The 19832-nt window shown below is 43.0% G+C and overlaps 2 long non-coding RNA genes across 2 annotated transcripts in view; one reads left to right on the forward strand and one right to left on the reverse strand.

Annotated features, from left to right (window-relative positions):
• LOC123377431 overlaps window positions 1–19832 on the reverse strand; it is an 82231-nt gene that overhangs the window by 22666 nt on the left and 39733 nt on the right. The gene's annotated exons all lie outside the window — the stretch shown is intronic.
• LOC123377432 lies at window positions 1383–19499 on the forward strand. Its single transcript, XR_006582209.1, has 4 exons — window positions 1383–1414; window positions 7153–7220; window positions 8323–8490; window positions 19392–19499. It is a non-coding gene; the product is annotated as an uncharacterized LOC123377432 (long non-coding RNA).

The raw sequence follows: 19832 nt of genomic DNA on the forward strand, positions 1-19832 counted from the left end.
AGTCCATCCCTCACGTAGTCTATGTGTACAAAGATCCTGCACAGACAGAAGGTTCAGGGGACAAGCTGAGTCACAAATGGCTCTGCTTCCTCACATGAAAGCCTCATGCCAAGGGGCTTGTTGGAACTTTTCCATCCATGCTTCTTTTTTGACTGAACCAAAGTTCTGGGGGAAAGTGTCCCTACTTTCCTCAGAAAAATCTCCTGGTTTTCATTTCATATCAGAAATCAAATGGTTTTCAATTTTTGGCTGAAACTGTTTGGGTTTCAGATGAATATTTACAGATATTGGTTGTCAAAAGGCCTAAATTTTCCAGTTTGAGGGTTTTTTTCAACAAAAAGGCTAACTTTTCCAATGACATTTTTGGTGCAAATGAAGAAAATTCATTTTCATCTAAATTAGCTGGGGGAAAATAACCATTTTCAAACTAGCTCTACTACTAACATTCATGGTGCTGCACAGATGTACTGGGGGCAGAAATTATCCTAAAGAGCGAGCCCAGAAGCAGAGCAGTGCACTGACCCTGAGAAATGAGGAATTGCTAAGGGCTAAACTCTGCCTTTTAGGGCAAAGTGCTTAGTAAAGGTCATCACTGCCTCCAGGGGATGCCTTCTGAGCCATTCTCAGAAAGGCAGAGCACCTCCTGTAGTTCTCTAGTTGCACAGGAGGGAACACAATTTGTGATACCCCTTTAAGGGATCTAGCTTACTCCCTCTCCTAAAGAGATGGTGCCATGGCTCTGTCTACTTCCTACCCCTCCTCAGATGGTCGTGTTTGTTCTGTACTCTGTTCTGTCTTCTAGGTCATTAATGATTATGTTAAATACACTGCAGTCCTCGTTCCCAGTCCTCTGCTCTATCCAGTAGACCACAGTACCTCATCTGGTGGTTTTCAATGCCTACTGTGCATGAGGCAAACGTAAAAAAGCATAAGGAGTAAGCCGTAGATGAAGCTCTAGAGACAGCCGAGTCACCTAGTTCCTGATCAGCCTTGTAGCAATGACTGAGGGAGATAAACACTGCTGGCTTGTTGCTTACGCCGCTGGGCCAGATCTTCAACTTATGTAAATTAGTGTAACTCCCCTGAAGTGAAGTGATTTACACCAGGTGAAAATGTAGCCCTCTGAGTGGAGATGCCCGCTAGGAAGAGAATAACCAAAGAATAGGCAAAACTAAGAAATGTGTCTGTCAGTAGGAGAGATCTGCTGCTGTTGACTCTTTTGCCGTTAACTCTGTCTGGGTTATGGCTCTGAGTGTGGTAGTAACCAAAAGCCTTTACTACGTGATGGTTGCTAGGTAACCAGGGAGGCTGGACCAATGGGTTGCTATTTCCACCAATGAGAACCCCCCTTACCTGTGCCAATAGGTCCAAGCTGCTGCGGAGGGAGATGTGAGCAAAGGTCAAAGGAGAAGTGGTAAGGGTGGAATGGAGTGTGCGGGATCACTTGTAATAAGAGAACAACAAAATAGGTCTCTAGGCGAGAGGAAGGGGACATGATGGTGTGTGTTTTCTGTGCACTAGGCTGCTGACTGAACACAAAATGGCGGCTGCCTGTGCATCGGTCATTTCTCTAGTCTCCAAGGGTGCAGTAAAATAGGGTGGCCAGATGTCCTGATCTGATAGGGACAGTCCTGATACTTGGGGCTTAGTCTTATGTAGGCACCTATTATCCCCCGCCCCCATCCCAATTTTTTACACTTGCTATCACCGCTACAGCTGGACAGTGGCATGAAGTTGTCGGGCACCAATCTACCTAGAGGTGGACCCATGTAGAGTCACACTAATGAGGCTGGAATAGCTTCCTCTGCTTCTGCCTGTTCTGTAGATAAATATCGGACTCAATCTCCAGTCCAGCACCTTTCCCCACACTAAAATCACTATATGTAGATTAATAGATGGTGGATATTCTTTTTCGTGTTCTATAGGTAACATTAAATGGGATGTTTTAAGCCAAGCATATTTTGCTGGCTCCTGGAAATGTTAGACACATGGCCCTGAGGTGGGAAAAGTGTGTGATTGCCATCGAACTAGGCAGTCATGCTCTTCTTGTCTTGGATTTCTTTATATGAGACAGAGGATGATTCACAAAAGGAAATGCTGAGGCCACACAGGTTGCCAACTCTCTAGTCTAACCGATGTAATGACTGAGGTTTTGCTGGGGAGCAGCAGTTAAAGAAAAAAATAACAGAACGTGAGTCACATTCATCCCTGGTGCAGCTCCACCAATTTCAATGGCGCTAAACCCATGACGAATCTGGCCCCGTGTTCGTCCCTCATAAAATAAAGGAAGATCCCTCCTGCAGCAGAATCAATTGGAAAAGGGAGAGAGGAAAAAAATGTGCTTCTGTCTAACACATTAAAAATAATCATTTTTAGTTGCACAATGGGGACAGATAAAACCAGTTCTACTAGATACCACTGTACAATCTCCACAGCATGTCATGAAAAACAAATGGGCAAAACCCAGGTATTTCTTTCATCTCTGCTCATTTATATATAATACAGGGGAAGTGAGGGGGGCATAAATTGTGCGTGTGTGTGTGTGTGGTTCTTTTTCCTAAGTTGATCATGTCACCAAGGTGAGCACTGAAAAGCTTTAGTGTGGATTTTATACAGGGACAAAATGATTGGGAATTAAAGTTTTTATGTGTCAGGTTGATTTAGACCAGTTGGCTAGAAATAATATTTTTTAAAAAAAAGACTGCCAGGGTTTTCTCTAGTGTGCAGTGTTTTCTGTCTCAGCCGTTTCTTCCCATTTGGCAGGTTGGTTGTGTATGTGAGCACTACTGGAATGCTGAAATACCACCCGAGGGAGAAAATTGCTAATCACTAAAAATGACTAATCATTCTCTCACGCTAAACAAATCCTGCTGAGAGGTTTTTGGTTACACAGGGGTGCTGCCCCCCACCCCTTTCCCCCAGCTAATGATACAGGGATGCAAAAGGGACCATATCACATCCTAAAATTCATTAGCCGAGGCATTTTTGCATGATATGTTCTAAGTCTGAGTGCAAAATAAAAGTACAAAAGACTGAAAAATCTTCGAATGCACAGCACCAGTGCTCTCTGACAGAAATGGCAGGGAAAGGAATTTAGACAGCTATGTAATATTTTCTTAATATTACATATTGCCAACAGTCACCAACTGACACTGTAACCCTGTTGTGCCAGGTGCTGTATAATACCATAGTAATCGTGGTCCCTTCAAAGAGTTTACAATCTAAATAGACAAGAGAGATCAAGGGTGGAAGAAAGGAAAGTATTATTTCATAGATAGGGGCCTGTGGCACAGAGATTAAGTAATTTGTCCAAGGTCACACAGAGAGCAGAGCTGGGAATTTAACCCAGATCTTCTGAGTCCAGTGCCATCCTTCCTCTCGCTCCTCTATTACTTCCTTTCCCTGCCATATAAATTTCTTATCCCTAACAATGACATTTTTAATGACATCCCTGGGGATATGGAGCCTTCTCTTTCCCCACTGTATTTTAACAAAGCCATACTCACGCAAGCCGCCTAGTTGTCACTATGCGACATACCATGACCACTCAACTGTCCACTGGCAGCAGGACTGAAATCCCAACCCTACTGCTTCAAAAGCCAAGTCCCACTAGAATTATAGGAGAGGGACCACTGTGGTGTATAAATTAGAGGATGTGCAGACTAGGAGAATGCGTACCAGTGAGATGCTACTATAGTGATCATAAAAAATATGTGCAATTAATGTGCAATTAATAAATATGGCAAACATATTTCATCAGCAAGACTAACCCATTCTGCAGCAGCTGAAGGCAAATAAAAAGAGGCTTTTAATCTGCCAACACCTAGTTTCAGTGCTCTGTATTTCCCCTGCAGCAGCTGATGTAGCAAACGTCTCAAACAGGGCAGAGTGCTGCACACCCAGCGTTCCAGACACTGTTATAGACATTGACTCTAGAAGAGGAATCAAGGTGCTGTGAGATAGGGTGATTGACAGCTGAGAGCAAGAAGGGCCATGCATTTAGTGGGGAAATGTTGAGGTCACGTGTACTCTCTGGCACCGTTCCAAAGGTGCACACCCTCAGCTGGTTGTGTCCAGCTCTTGTCTTACACTTAGCTTGTAATCTCTTTGGGACAAGGACCATCTTATTGTTATGTGACTGCACAGCACCTATCACAATGGGGTCCTGCTCCATGACTAGGGCTCTTAGCTGCTGTGCTAATGTAAATCAATAATAATGTCTAAATGCATCAATCTTGCTGGTTCAGAAATCTGGGGGATTTTAGGCATTTCTCCCACAACTAGCAGGAAAAGTGCTGGATAGATGGCAGGCCTAGCTGAATTTAAATGTGCACCTTAAGGTGGATTTTTTTTTTAAATAGCTGTACAGTTTTGCTTGCTTAATTCTACTTTGGGCCTCTGAGTGCCATTAGAGAACTTCTGATCAGTGGGACTTGGGCATGTTTTGTTTTCCTCCTTTAAGCTTCTTTGGGAGCCTGGTTGAGCGCTTCAGATTCCACAGCCAGTGCTGCGAGGCTGGGATTTCCTAGGGCTCAGCTGCTATGCAACAGATGCACAGGTGTGTTCTGATAACACATCAGCATTCTTGTTTTTCACTTAAGCAGAAAGAAAACAGAAAGGTAGCAGATTAAGTCATATACAGGCACTAACAGACGAGAGAGAGAGGGGTTTGAAAGTACATTTGGCCAACATAGGAGGTCCATGATATCCTCACAGAAGCAACTTTTTTTTTTTTTGACAACTGTGACAGGAAACTTTACCACCAGCCTTTCTGAAACCTACAGTCAGGTTGGAGATTATCATCAAATTGTAGCAAAGCCCCTGAGGAGACAAAATAGCATGGTCTTTAGTCAGTCACCATCAATTCTACATGACACCCTTATGAGAGCGCCGCCTGCTGAGCAAGCTGTTGGGTTTGGGTTGTTTTTTTTAAGGCATTTCATGTGATTTGATTCTTTGAGCCAAATATAGCCCTAGTGTAAACAGACTCAGCTGTTGACTCCAGCGAAGCCCATTTGCTCCAGGGCTGATTTTATCCCCCGTCACGTCTCAGGTATCAATCAAGTACTATCACATTGTTAAGCACAATAGTGGATTCTTAGGACAGACTATGACTAAACTGCACTGACTCAGATACAATACGTTCTCTGTTCACTGCAGTCCAAGGCCTGGAGCTCACCCTGTGTGTCAGTTGTGCCCCCCTAGAATGGAAAACACAAGGCCTTTTCCAGGAAGATTTTTTCCACCACCCACTTAAATAGTAAAGAAGTTTACAAAAAGGAACAGGTCTTAGGCAATTACATCTAGAAGACCTGAGTGATGTTTCACTACAGGACAGATCCTAATTTGCCCTCCAGGACTGAGTGGGACACCCTATTTCAACTCTGCCTACAGCCTGGGATAGCTAGATATTTCTGCTAAAATGATCAGCAGTGAAAGAGTTAACATTACCATTTATGTTGTTGTCACTGAGCTTCAGCATTAACACCCCATTGGGGTGAATGGGGGAATCCACATTACTCAGCCCTGTTAAGCTCCACTGGGAGTTTTGCCTGCGCAAGGGCTGCAGGATGTGGCACTGATATTCCAAACACATGCGCATGTGCTGTGTTGCCCTGCTCACTGCTTTTCAGCAAATCTTCAGAACTATTCTAAAACTAGAGCTGTGGTTGAGTGAGCTAGTCTTTCTTGCAGGAGATGTGGATTTGGTTGCCTCTCCAAATCGCTTGCTATCCTAGGGCTTGGAACAGTATGGAGACAGCATTCTGCACTGCTGGGTGGAGAGAGTACTTTGTATCACCGACAGTGAACGCCTCCTGCCACCGTGGTGTTGAAGGGCTTCAAAGGGAATCTCCATCCAGTCCTTATTGGATGAAAGGTTGTTGATTGCAATTGGAAGATCAGAAAGTGAGGAATGGCAAGATAATGTTATAGGGGACACACTTCTGAAAATCTTCATTACAGTTTTTGACTGTCAGCAAACAAACCTTTCTGAACGTATTCACCATTGTTGCTTACCCCATTTAGCTTTCTCTATCTCTCAGCAAGATTGAGTGCTTGTCTACACAAACAAAATTATACTGCTTTAACTCTACCAGGATCATCAAAGAGTACAACTAGTGTGGAAAGGGGAATAAGCTATACTGATATAAAGCACCTATATACAAGTATAACTGCATCCACACTTACGGTTGCACCAGCAAAACTGTTTCACTCTAAAAAAAAAGTCACACCCCTAACTGACATAGTTATACTGGTACAAGACCAGGCATAATATTGAGTATTATATTTGTAACTCTGCTGCCATGGTGAAGGAGTCAACAGCCATAATAATTCCATTGTTCACTGATAAGTTTGGTAAATGCTTTTAATGTACATGAGTCAAAAGCAACGGATTGGTGCATATTTTTACAGATCAAGCTGTAATATTAACATGAATGTGACTTTCAGCTCAAGTTACAGATTGCCTGTGAAATGCTTTCCCAAAATGGAGCAAAAAGATGCTTTTTATAAAAACACCTGGCACTCTCATGTCAAGTCTTTCTCCGAATCAGTGTTGTCTGGTAAAGCAGGATCAGGCCTATTTGGAAACAGCAGAAGGTTAAGGTCGTCTCTGAAAGTTGTGGTGAGGCCTAATTTGCTTATCGCCTGGGGTTTCCTTTTTCTCCCAAATTTAGGCATGCCAGTAATTTCTATGGTGATTGGTCTGGTCATGCTTGTATACTAGTTTATTGTACATGGGAGTAAAATAGCCAAATATCTGGAACATCTGAGTTGGGGAAAGGGAACATGAAGAAGTCTACAGGAAAGAGAACATGAGGGAATTATATTAAAGCCTCAGTTTGCTCAAAGGCCCAAAGTTCCCTTTTCCATCCCCACCAAGCCATAGCTACTGAAATCTGCATGGGCCTAGTGCATTGCACTCAGCTTGGTTAGCACTAAATGCGACAAGGCTCTTATTAACTCACAGGTAAGGAAGCTGCAGTTAAATGAGTTACTCATTAACTCTTAGGTAAAGCAACATAATTAAATAGGGCACTTTGTAAGCCACAGGTAAGCAGTCTGCTCAATAATGTACAGATAAAGCAATTCACACTTAACTAGAGTGCTCCTTAACCAAGAGCAATAATTCTTATCTATGCTTTCATGCAGAAGGATCTCAGAGTGCTTGACAGACTGTGGACCACATTCTGTTCTTGTCTGTTGTCTAGTCTCTCTAGGTATGTCTACATTGCAATGTAAGTGCAGAGTTCACACTCAGGTTCAAACCTAAGCTCCCTTCTATCTACACATGAATTGTGCTAAGCCAGGGCTCGGGCCCAGGGTCCTAGGACCCCCTGGGGATGAAGAGTCCAAGTTTGACTCAAGCCAGGAAGGTTCAAGCCCTATTGCTTTGCAATGTAGATGCAGCCCCACAGGACTTCTGCTTTAGGAGTCTGCCTAAAGTATCCCACAATCCCATGGACCAACTTTCTTTGTCTTCTGGACAGTTATGTTTTCCCACACTGCATCACAAACAAAGGGCTAGAGTGGCCACATTTTGGGAGGGTACTAGGAAGTCTGGATAAGGGTGCTTGGACTCAGACCCACATAATAGAGTATAGACGCTGAAGCTCCAGGTTGGGATCCAGGATTCAACAACTTTGAATCTGGGGTTACAAAGAGCTCTAAGTGCTCAAGACCTAGGGTCTGCTAACTCAAGTTCTACTAATCCTGGGTTTACATTTTAGCATAGACCTACCCCATGAGTCTGTGAGCATGTCCACGCTAGGAAAAAAGGTTAGAAGGCTGAGGTAAATTCTAGCTAAACCTACAACGGCCTTGTCCTCAGTAGGATGTTAGTTACTACATGTTAGCTCTACCTTTTTTGCTAGTGGACTCAAGGCCTGCAGTGTTTGAGTTTACTGTGGGCCAGATTTAGGGAAATAGGGGCCTAAATACCTTTGAGGATCTGGGACTTCAGGATTCTCTCCTTAACACCTTATCTTAAACTGGTTTCATTAAATTGGTGCAAAAGTCTGTGTGGACACGTATTTTGTCTTAAATCAGGCTTATTCTGATTTAGATTAAATTGATTAGGAACAGGTGTAAGCTGAGCCAAAGTAAGTTACTCAAAACAAAATAAGAGGGTCCATTCAGGGGTTTGCACAGGTTTAAATTCGGGTGTAGATAGGGCCTGATTCTCCATTGCTCTCTGTCTTGTGCAGTCATTTACACCACTGCAAAGTGGGTAAAAAAAATGCTACAGTTCTGATCTGCTGTAAATGACTGCACAAGATAGAGCAATCAAGAATGAGGCTTATTGTGCTTGCTAACTTACAGGTGGAGTACCTCCCAGCTCATCAAGGTGCACCAGATGGAATAGTGAGAAAGAAGAGAGGAAAGACAACAGGAGGAAGAGGAAAAGCGGATGAAAGGTATTCTGTCAGCCCAGCAGCACCTCTCGTCAGTCACAGACCGGAAGGATTGTCTCCAGGGAAGCCAGTTCAGGTAGCAAGAGTGATAAGGGATAGATGATTCACCCAGCTTGAGATAAGGAAAGAAATTGTAACTTGGTTCATAATTTTGTCCCCCTCTATTTTGGCCACTGCTTGGGTTCTTTCCACCATGGACAGCTTTCGGAAATAGATTATGATTCCCCCAAATCTGTGATGATTCCTTATAATTATTATTGTTAATTATAGCTCATTGGGAAAGAGACTCTGCTATGCAATATATTTTGGTTTGGTGAACAGGAGAAAGAGTGCACATATCTGATCTGTTCTTCTGTCCAGTTAGGTTTTATGAATTGCATTTTCCAGGCAAGTTCATTCTTCTAACTAATCTGTTCTTTTATTAGGTATTTATTTCAACCAGGGTCATCATACAATTAAACTCTCCTCATAATGTCCTTGGCTTTTTATATCACCACTGGCCACTTCGTCCCAAACCTTGTCATGTTCAGTTAATAGTGGCATTGATAATATCCTGGTCCTTCTGTACCTTTGTATGCATGATGACACTCATGGACATAGTGGGTCAAATTGAAGGCAGTGGAGTTAAGCCAGCAATGGATGGCTATATAACTGTGAGGAAATATATTGATTCTATGTACTTTGCCTTTAAATCTTTAACTCTTTCATTTTGCTTGCTGTAGAAACTGTGGTATGAGGTGTTTTAATGTGGAGGATTTTGTGGAGATTTGATATTTGTTGGTTAACCTATGTTAAAAGTACAGCTCCTTTTAGAAGATATAATTTTCTTATGGGCTTTATGAGTTTAAAAAAAAACACTTCTCACATACCTTGTTCTTGTGTGTGTGGTAGAGACAAGGCTGCAGAGCATTTTACGAAGCTTTGGGTGTTAGCAATGTGTTGTGGAAGCATTACAGTAATAAGTAAGAGTTGATAAGTTTTATATTGATGTAGGTAGAGCCTGAGAAATGGAAGTGGAGGGTTTGACCTTAACCATGTGTTTGCTAGCTTTTCAGCATCTGAGGAAAAATGTTACAATAGCAGAATGTAAGAACCTTAACTAGCATTGAAAAAAGGGTTGTTTTCTGCCTGGGATATGCCTTAGGCCTGGTCTACACTGGGGGAGGGGGAATCGACCTAAGATATGCAACTTCAGCTATGAGAATAGCGTAGCTGAAGTCAACGTATCTTAGATCGAATTAAAATTTACTTACTTCGTGTCCTCGCAGCACTGGATCAACGACCGCGGCTCCCCCGTCGACTTTGCTTCCACCTCTCACGCTGCTGGAGTTCAGCAGTCGATGGGAGAGCGATTGGGGATCAATTTATCGAGTCTATACTACCCTTGATAAATCGATCCCCGATAGATTGACTGCTACCCGCCGATCTGGCAGGTAGTGTAGATGTACCCTTAGATATGAGGGGAAATGGGTTTTTTACCCACTCGTTTCTTTTATGAGGTGTTCACCAGAGCTGGTTTCAAACTTCCAAATTCCAGTGAAAATCTTCATCAAAATTTCAAGTTTTGACAGGAAAGATGAAGAAAACTGACAATTATCCCCCTCCCCCACCACCACCATTTTTCAAACAGCTTTTATATTCACTGAAATAGCCCCTTTCCTTTTTGAATTTCTTCTTGCGGCATAAGGCATTTTTTAAACTCCCTAATTACTTTTCATTTGGTCTGACATGGCTTCAGTGTTCACTGAATGGAACAGGTATGGTAACAAATGGTCAGGTTATTAAAGCAGAGGTTCTTGACATCCCAGAAAAGAGGACTGTGAGTTACCACTGTCAACTTCTGGCACTACAAAATTATATACTAGCATGGTGATTTTTAAGATACTAGAAAGGAAGACTGAGCTGTTAGCATGTCTGCAAATAATTATTAAGGAAAGGAATCTGTAGGGCTTGGGATTGACTTCACCTCTGGTCCAAAATAAAATTTAGCCCTGAGACAAATGTGAACAGGGAGAAATATTCAAGGATATGTGTTAACAGTAAGCTGTTGTCTAGGTATGCCATGAGTTGTCCATTAGGAGACCAGGAGAGAGATGAAGCCGCCACTGGGAGTGGAGCTGGCGCCACTGCTATTCACGATTAAAGGGCATGATAAGGACTTCCAGGGAGAGAGCCCTGGGAGGTGCTCAGTGGAAGCACAGCAAGGGGGTTTATGAGGCCAAGCCCAAGGAAGGTGGAAGTTGATTTGAGTTTGTGCCTTTGGTTTGGGTTTGTTAGGGGCTTCTAAGGGAAGGCCTTGAGAGTCCCAGCCTTGAGAGGATTTACTCATAAACTCTACTCATAGACTTTAGGGCCATAAGGGACCATCTAGTCTGACCTCCTACACATCACGGGCCACAGAACCTCACCCACTTACTCCTGTAATAGTTACTGAAGTCTTTAAGAGTGAGCCTAGAGAGTCTGCTGAGGAGAAGGCCAGATAGGCTGAGCAGGAAGAAGCCCAGGAAGACAGCAGCAAGGAACTGGATGAAGCCCCAGTCCTTGGCTGCCAGTTATAGGGACCTTTGGCTAGAACCTGGTGTAGTGGGAGGGCTCAGGTTCCTCTACTCGGCACTGAAGAAGGTTGCTTGAAGCCCCTGAGATGGGGATAAGGACGAGTGAAACCCAGGGAGAAAGGGGGTGAGGGCCCAGAGTTGAAGCCAAAGACCTAATCCAGGGTCTTGGGCTCTGGCTTGTTGGACTGTTATCCCAGAAGAGGTGGACATAAATCATGACCTGACCAGAGGGTTGAGTCATGGGAAGAGGTGGACCACTGGAGGACCAGAACAGCGATCATGAAGGGGTGCCAGAGAGGGACAGGGCTGCTACACCATGCCAAGTCATGAGGAGGTGCTACAGCGGTGAGTACCCCCCTTCACTAGAGATAAGATGCCCCTACATGCCTTTGTAAGGCCCACACGCCATGGAAATCACTCACTTCCACTGCACTATGAAGGGTCCACAGAAGTGGACACTGCACAGCCCTAAGTGGTGGCCTCCCCACCACAGGCTTCCCTGTTGTTTCCACTCTCGGGGAAGGAGCGGGCATGAGGAGGGCATGGGTGCCAATATATCATGCATACACAGCCTGCCATAGCTGGTTATGTGGGTTTGATCACTTTGAATCACTTGTTGGGGCTGAAGATTCCTGTCCTCAGCCCTCCTATCTTTCAGAGCATTTTCCTCAAAGCAAAGCCCTTTATTCAGGCTCAGCTCTTTTTCTGAGGGCTTTGCCCTAGAAGTGCAGAGACTTATGAAACCACATCCTTTCACCCCATCAGACTGGGAAAGCCCATATTGTAGCTATTAGCACAGCAATGACAGCAGCATGTGGATAACTAGAAGGCCTTCTCCCTGAGTGCCATTAAACCACTACCTTTTCATGAGAGGAGCACTGAATTCCTCCTCACCCAAATAAAACAGTGAGCCTTTTATTCATTTCATCATTATCTAGGGCTGCCACATTCAAATGATTCTCCAGCAGTCCCTTCATTTCGGAGTACATGTGTTGAGAAGGGATTGGAAGCCTTTTGATTAAGAATAAGAGGTGATGACACTTACAACCAGTGCACGGTTGTTATCATTACCAGGTACCCTCACTTCCACGGAGCTCTCTCTCTAGGTTGCCTCTGATATAAAGCTACTGTACTCTGGGGCTTAATTGAATGGAGCTATTCTATAAACACACACACACATATTCCTTGAATCCCAAAAAGATCCCTAGGGAGGGAGGGATCGAGGGGGGAGGAGAGGAGAGACAGATGTGTCTAGTCCCTAGCAGACTGTGTGTGAGAGAGAAAAAGACTTCTTTGTTCCCTGCAGACCTGCTTGCCATCCACCAGAAAGTAACTTTTTCCCCGGATGTCGAATGAGTGATTTGACCACCCACTTTTAATCCCACGATTTTCTGCTTTTGGCCTGGATTACCATTCACCTGAGGCCACCTTTCCTGCTTAGCTCACCGTAAATTTACACAAGACACCTAAGGGTAAACATCTGCCCTTTTGACCTTATTTACTGTTCATACATATGACTCTGACTCTGTCGTGGTAACATCATCTTGGTGACAACCTGGGAAGGAAACCTGCTATCTACCCATCAGGATCCAATCTGTTTCCTGAGGTTTTATTCTCATGTACATCTTAAAACCATCCAGAAACTGCAGCCGGTGTAATGTTCGCCAGACTGCTTGTTAAGCAGGGTTTGTTCAGTGCACTGGTGATCCATCATCTACACTGGCTGTCTATTTTTCTGGTTTATTCTAAGGCGTCAGTTTTGACTTCTATATCCCTAAAAGGCCTGGGACGTACCTATCTCTATTCCCATACAGTTGTGGTCAGCATAGGCACTCTGCTATACCCTCATTGGTATAAAAGACAAGGGGGCTTTTGGCAGGGTATTCCCCATTTAGAGCTCTGCTCCTTCTGGAATTTGCTCCCTCCATCTTGGGTTGTAATAGCCTGAAGTTTGTTAACCCTTTGTTGCCCCTGGCTTGCGTGGCTGGGGAGAGCTCAAGTTTTTCCAGGGTGCCTATATCTTAAAATAAATACTCGTTGTTGTAGAAGGCAGAACTAATGGCCAGGAAAATTGTAACCAATGAAAAGAAATATTTCAGTATGTAGTCAGTCTGTGGAATTCACTGCTGCAGAAGGACTTTGTGTCAAAAGTGGTAAATATGATTTCATATTGTATCTTGGCTTACATAAAGGTAATCAATCTAATCTCCTAGCTCAGAATGTAAATTGATCCCCCGCTGGAATCAGGAAGGAATTGTTCCTACAGGAATGACAACTAACGTTTGATTAAGTACCCTGATATCTTTCTCCTTCTGAGTTCTGCCCTCGTGGTAAAGATATGCAACATATTGGTAAGAGTGATGTTTCTAGAGGGGTCCAGACATGTTGCAGTAGCTCAGTGGATCAGGCACTAGACGGGGATTTAGGAGGCCTTTGTTCAATTCCCTGCTCTCCCATTGACTGCTGGGTGACCTTGGGCAAGTCAATTGCATTCTCTGTGCCTCAATTTCCCTATCCATAAAATGGGGATGATACTTGCCTCCTTTGTGAGGTTCTCTGAGATCAAAGATGGAAAAATGGTATACAGGACAGAGGTGGTGTTTTATGACTACATTTGACTTGTGTGTCTTGTTAAAGGAATATATCTATTGCATTATGCAAGACACCTCTCCAAAACTTACATTATTTTTAGACTCCATCACTTTTTGCCATCCTGATGTTGAACTACTGTATCCCCGAAAGCATGTCAGTCTGCGTGGGGTGTCTTGGTTTTGATTTAGGATATCTGCAACCTGCAATCTTAGTGCGACAGGACTTGCCAGTCAAGCATGGCAGGAGAACAAAAGGGACAAATAAGATGCAGATTCCTTTACATGCTCTCCATCACTAAGTGACACCCCCCGCCCCAAATATCCTTTTGCATCTCGTCTGCTTCCTGTTAGTCTCCTGTCATTAGGCCTCCGTGCCCACAGCCATCAACAGTTTGCTAACATGACAAAAAAAATAAAAACCAGCTTGACACCCAGAGCAATCTTGGCAGTTAAGCCCCATTCCAAATGTGTTTTCTTAAGCATCACTGACATTTTTTTCTTTCCCCGTCTTTATTTTTCAAGTCCAGACTTGACTGCTAGCGAGCGGGGGATTTCTGTGGTTGTGCTTGTCATGCTCCATGTTTTCTTTGTTTGACAATGTGTGCAGAGTGCTGGTCACCCTCTCCTCTTACTAGATAAAATGCACTGGGATGAAGAGGCTTACTTGCCATCTGATGCCCCACTGAGTGTCAGAGTACATGGGGTATGCATGCTGCACTTTAGTTTGGGTCATTTGAAATGATAGATGTTGGAGGATGGTAGATTAGCTTCTGTTGAAATCCTAGAGGCTGCCTATGTCGGTAAATGTCATCCAGTGCTCAGCAAATGCATTCAGCTGAAATCAACAAGACCTTGGATTTCAGTCCTAAGTGACCACTAGAAGCACTGACAGCTTCTGCCCATGGAATAAACACTACGACCTAATGGCACTTTCTGTAGCGTGCGCTCGCCCATCACTCCCTATCTCCTCTCCTATTTATAACATACCAAACTCTACCCAGAACACAAATACATTAACCTCCATTATAAGTGTCTTCAGTGAAAGCAAAGTTAAACAATTATATTATGATGTCAGAGGTAGAACCTGGTGAATAAGTTTTATGTTTAAGCTCAGTGGCAGCTCTGAAAAAGCAAAATAAACATTTTCAGGTCAAACTGAATCTGAAAATTTTCAGAATTTTTGGTGAATCAAAAAGGTCTGGGTTTTATAGCTGTTCCAGAGTGGGGATTTGTACCTGGGTCTACCAGATCTCAGGTGATTGCTCTAACCACTGGGCTAAAGGTTATAAAAAGGGAATGTAGTGGCTTCACCACAGCCTCCTTCCCTTTCCCCAAGCCCCATGTTGTAAATGGCTGGAGTGATTCATGTCAAATTTGCAAATAGTTTCAAGTTGATCAAAATTGCATTTTTTCCCCTTTAGTGAATAAAGTATTTCTTTGAAAAACTTCACCCAGCTCTCGTCACGATGCTGTTTGAGTTGAGTCATACCTTCTTACGGTTTCTTCTTGTACGGATCTTGGATTATAAACTGTGGGATACTGAGGGGGGAGATTCAGGGCTTGGATATTTCTTCTACTTATTGCATTGTTGGGTAACTTGTCTAAGAGTTTTTCCCTAAAGAATCTTTTGAGGAAAGTGTGGTCAACTGTACAGAGCGCTGGGCTCTGCCATGGACTTGCTGTTTGATCTTGGACAAGTCATTTCCTGTCTCTGGTTTCCTCTCTTATCCATTGTGTCCTGTCTATTTAGTTTATAAACAATTTGGGGAAAGAACTATCTCTTGCTCTGTTTGTGCAGTGCCTTGCATAATGGAGTCCCAGTCTTGGTTAGGCCCTCAAGGTATTACTGTAATAACAATAATTTAGCATAATGGTTAATAGTATGGAATAACCATGGTTCTTTGAAAATCAGTACAACAAAAAGGCTAAGGGAAACAAACACATTTTGATTACACACAAAATGATCAATAAGGTTATGAGAGTGGAGACCTTATAAACTGGAATAATAGTAATAGGATGAAATTGAATAGTGAAAAGTGCTAGGTCATGCATTTAGGGATTAATAACAAGGATTTTAGTTATAAATTGGGGACACATCAGTTGGAAGTAACAGAGGAGGAGAAGGACCTTGGAGTATTGGTTGATCACAGGATGAGTATGAGCCGCCAATGTGATATGGCCGTTAAAAAAGATAATGCGGTTTTAGGATGCATCAGGCGAGGTATTTCCAGTAAAGATAAGGAGGTGTTAGTACCGTTATACAAGGCACTGGTGAGACCTCATCTGGAATACTGTGTGCAGTTCTGGTCTCCCATGTTTAAGAAGGATGAATTCAAACTGGAACAGGTACAGAGAAGGGCTACTAGGATGATCCGAGGAATGGAAAACCTGTCTTATGAAAGGAGACTCAAAGAGCTTGGCTTGTTTAGCCTAACCAAAAGATGGCTGAGGGGAGATATGATTGATCTTTATAAATATATCAGAGGGATAAATTTCAGGGAGGGAGAGGAATTATTTAAGCTTAGTACCAATGTGGACACAAGAACAAATGGATATAAACTGGACACTAGGAAGTTTAGACTTGAAATTAGACGAAGGTTTCTAACCATTAGAGGAGTGAAGTTCTGGAACAGCCTTCCAAGGGGAGTAGTGGGGGCAAAAGACATATCTGGCTTGAAGACTAAGCTTGATAAGTTTATGGAGGGGATGGTATGATGAGATAACCTAATTTTGGCAATTAATTGATCTTTGATTATTAGCAGGTAAATATGCCCAATGGTCTGTGATGGGATGTTAGATGGGGTGGGATCTGAGTTACTGCAGAGAATTCTTTCCTGGGTGCTGGCTGATGAGTCTTCCCACATGCTCAGGGTTTAGCTGATCGCCATATTTGGGGTCAGGAAGGAATTTTCCTCCAGGGAAGATTGGCAGAAGCCCTGGAGGTTTTTCACCTTCCTCTGCAGCGTGGGGCACAGGTCATTTGCTGGAGGATTCTCTGCACCTTGAGGTCTTTAAACCACGATTTGAGGACTTCAATAACTCAGACATAGGTTAGGGGTTTGTTCCAGCCAGGGCCGGCTCCAGACCCCAGTGCGCCAAGCGTGTGCTTGGGGTGGCGTCCCGCGGGAGGGCGGCAGGTGGCTCCGGTGGACCTCCCGCAGGCATGCCTGCGGAAGGTCCACCGGTCCCGCGGCTCCGGTGGACCTCCCGCAGACGTGCCTGCAGAGGGTCCGCTGGTCCCGCGGCTTCGGTGGAGCTTGAGCTGCAAAGCTCAGATCTCATTTTCCCAGGTTGGAGATCTAGAGTTTAGGTTGGGCTCACATCTAACTAAAGAACTCAGCATGAAGATCTGGAGCGTATCTGTAGAAAAGGGTGCTGTATAGGAGAGAACAAAGCAGACCTAGGAAGAAGAAAAAAGAAAATAATGGCCGAAGTACTCTGAAAAGTAGAGCTGAGCAGGAAATGACCTTCCCATCCCATGAAAATTTGAGATTTCAGATCAGAATGAAAAATTTTTTTTTATACTCCTCCTGGTCTGCTCAGTCAGCAACCTTTTCATTTCAGCATCATCCAGTTCTTCATTCTTGAAGAGAATCGTTTTCAGCTATACACACAAACTACAGAAAAGAAAGTTCTCTAATATAACACCAGTCTTTAGATGGCTATTTTCCCAAAAGCAGCTGTTGGGAGCTTTCTTTCAGATGCCTATTAAGCACCAGCTTGATCACAGAAATAAAAAATGCACAGAAAAGGTTCAGTTCATCCCTGGGGAATGCCACTGATGTTGCATTAGGGATGAATTTGGCCCAGATCATTTTTACTGGGCTGTATTGCAACTGAAGGGTTGTACTTTCAGTACTGCCAACGCTTGAGACTTTATCGCAAACATCCGAAAATATTTGGATCAGGTCCTTAGAAAAATTGTAAAATGAAAAGACATTTCCAAAATGTTGAAGTGGGATACGTCAACAATTTTGAAAGTTCTTTCAAAATTGTTTTGAGTCAAGAAATTTGTTGAAATCAACCCTTTTCCACAAAAAGTTTTGGTTCAGACAGATCAACATTTTTCAGCAAAAGAAGTGTGTTTTCTCAAATTCCTGACCCGTTCTACTAAGGAGTAGTTGGAGGACCATGTCCCTCATGTTGAGAGATGTCATTCATCATAGTTACCTATGTTCCATACAGATTTGGTATCCCCTTCCCTCTTAATGCTTGAAAATCATTTACATCAGAAATAGACTCATGAAACTGGAGGTACAAAATGTTACTTGCATTGAAGGAATGAGTCCCATAGTTCTTAAGTTTCCACAGATGATTGTTCTGTGTTTCTCTTTTTGGGGTTTTGTCATGCATGATGTCCTACATCTGAGCCTCAGCAGGTTGAGGTATGGGTGGCACATAGGAATAAGTACCAGGAACCGCAATTTAATAAGCCCAGTGTTGGAGAGAATGTAATTTTAAAACACATTGTCCCCGCTAACTGATGCTTATAGCTGGAATCCAAAGACAAGAGTTTATACTTGGCTGGGAGAAACAAATAGGTTAGGGGTTTGTTATTGAAGTAGATGGGTGAGATTCTGTGGCCTACATTGTGCAGGAGGTCGAACTAGGTGATCATAATGGTCCCTTCTGACCTTAAAGTCTATGAGTCCGAGTCTAAATATATATTGATCTGTTTTGTAGCCATTACCTGATTGGCCTTCTAGGCAAAGAAAAATGCCAGCCCCTATATCAACACTTATTTTAAAGATTTTTCAAAGGCAGAGGGTTGTGATCATCAGCCCAGAAGAACCCTTCTCTTTGCTCCCCATCCTGATAGCAACAATCAATACACTGAGCATGCACAGTGGATTGTCTCTTTCCATATATTCAGCTTTTTCCATGTGGCCATAGGGAATATATGGCTTGAGCTTGCAAGTCAGGGGTGCAGGTGAAATGGAGGGCTAAAATTCATGTTCTGCTGTGCCAAATGGTGGCGGTAGCTCCAAAGCCTGCAGAATTTCTATTGCTAGCAAGTGCATTATTTCCAACAAATCATGAGATTGGATTAAAACTCATGAGACTTTTCTTAAAAAAATACATTTGGGTTTTTTTCTTTGCTTTCTGGTTTTCAAACTTTTGGGGTTTAAATGGGTCACATTCTCAAGCTTTTCTCTGTAACCCTGAGAGCTAGGAACATTTTTTTTAATGAAAGCTGCAATTCTTACATATTCACATAACTCCAGAAGCTGGAGCTTTAAGAGAACAACCAAGTATCACAAGATCTGTAACACTGCAAGTGCAACCTTTCAGTTGCAAGACACCTCAGTAAAAATGATCTGGGCCAAATTCATCCCTAGTGTAATTTCAGGGTGTTACGCCAGGCATGAATTGAGCCTCATTTGCCTTTTCTGTGCATCTTTGATTTCTGTGATCAGGCTGGTGCTTATTATGCACCTGAAAGAAAGCTCCCAACAGCTGCTTTTGGGAAAGTAGCCATCTAAAGACTGGTATTATGTTGGAGAATTTTCTTTTCTGTAGTTTGTGTTTACAGTTGAAAGCAATTCTCTAAGTCTTGAAAAGGATATAATTATTTGCTTTTACAATTAAATCCATATAAGGGGCTAGCTATTGTTGCATGCTCCTTGAAAACATGCTCTCTTTTGATTACTGTGATATTATTAATCAGTTAATTATCATCACTGAATTAAAATAAAATGCCCAAGTAAACAAATGCCTTTTCTCTAAGGAATGTATTCAAACTCTTTTGTGTTTTGTTTTGGTTGTGTTTGGTTTTTGTTGTTGTCTTTTTGGTTCTTACAGAGGTGGTGCATGCCTCCCTGTCTCTGCAGATTTCCCCCAAATGACAAGCACGTGTACATGCCTACAACTCTCGGAGAGTGTGCAGGCCTCCTAAAGGTTGATGCTTTTGTAACAATTCCATCAGACTTCACCACAAGGTATTTGTCTGTCAGCAATGGCCAGCTAAGTGATTAGCTGACACAGCTACTCACTATATGGGTCACTGGCAGAACAGACAGGTTCAAAAATACAAGACATTAGTTCCAAACCCTCCTGAATGCCTTGCCTACTTCATTAAGCTTTAAGCTCAGTTGTCTTGTGCAGGCAAAATAACACATGTTGGCACTTAAAAATAAAAATAAGCTGTTTAAAAATAGCAAACTGACCCCCTACCGGGAGAGAAATGAATTTTTGAGGGTAGGGATTTTTTTCCCCTTCATTAGGGTTAGGCTGTATTTCCAACCTCTGTGCAGGGTGGAAATGCACCCCAC

This window comes from Mauremys mutica, chromosome 9 (assembly GCF_020497125.1).
Source record: "Mauremys mutica isolate MM-2020 ecotype Southern chromosome 9, ASM2049712v1, whole genome shotgun sequence".
NCBI lineage: Eukaryota > Metazoa > Chordata > Testudines > Geoemydidae > Mauremys > Mauremys mutica.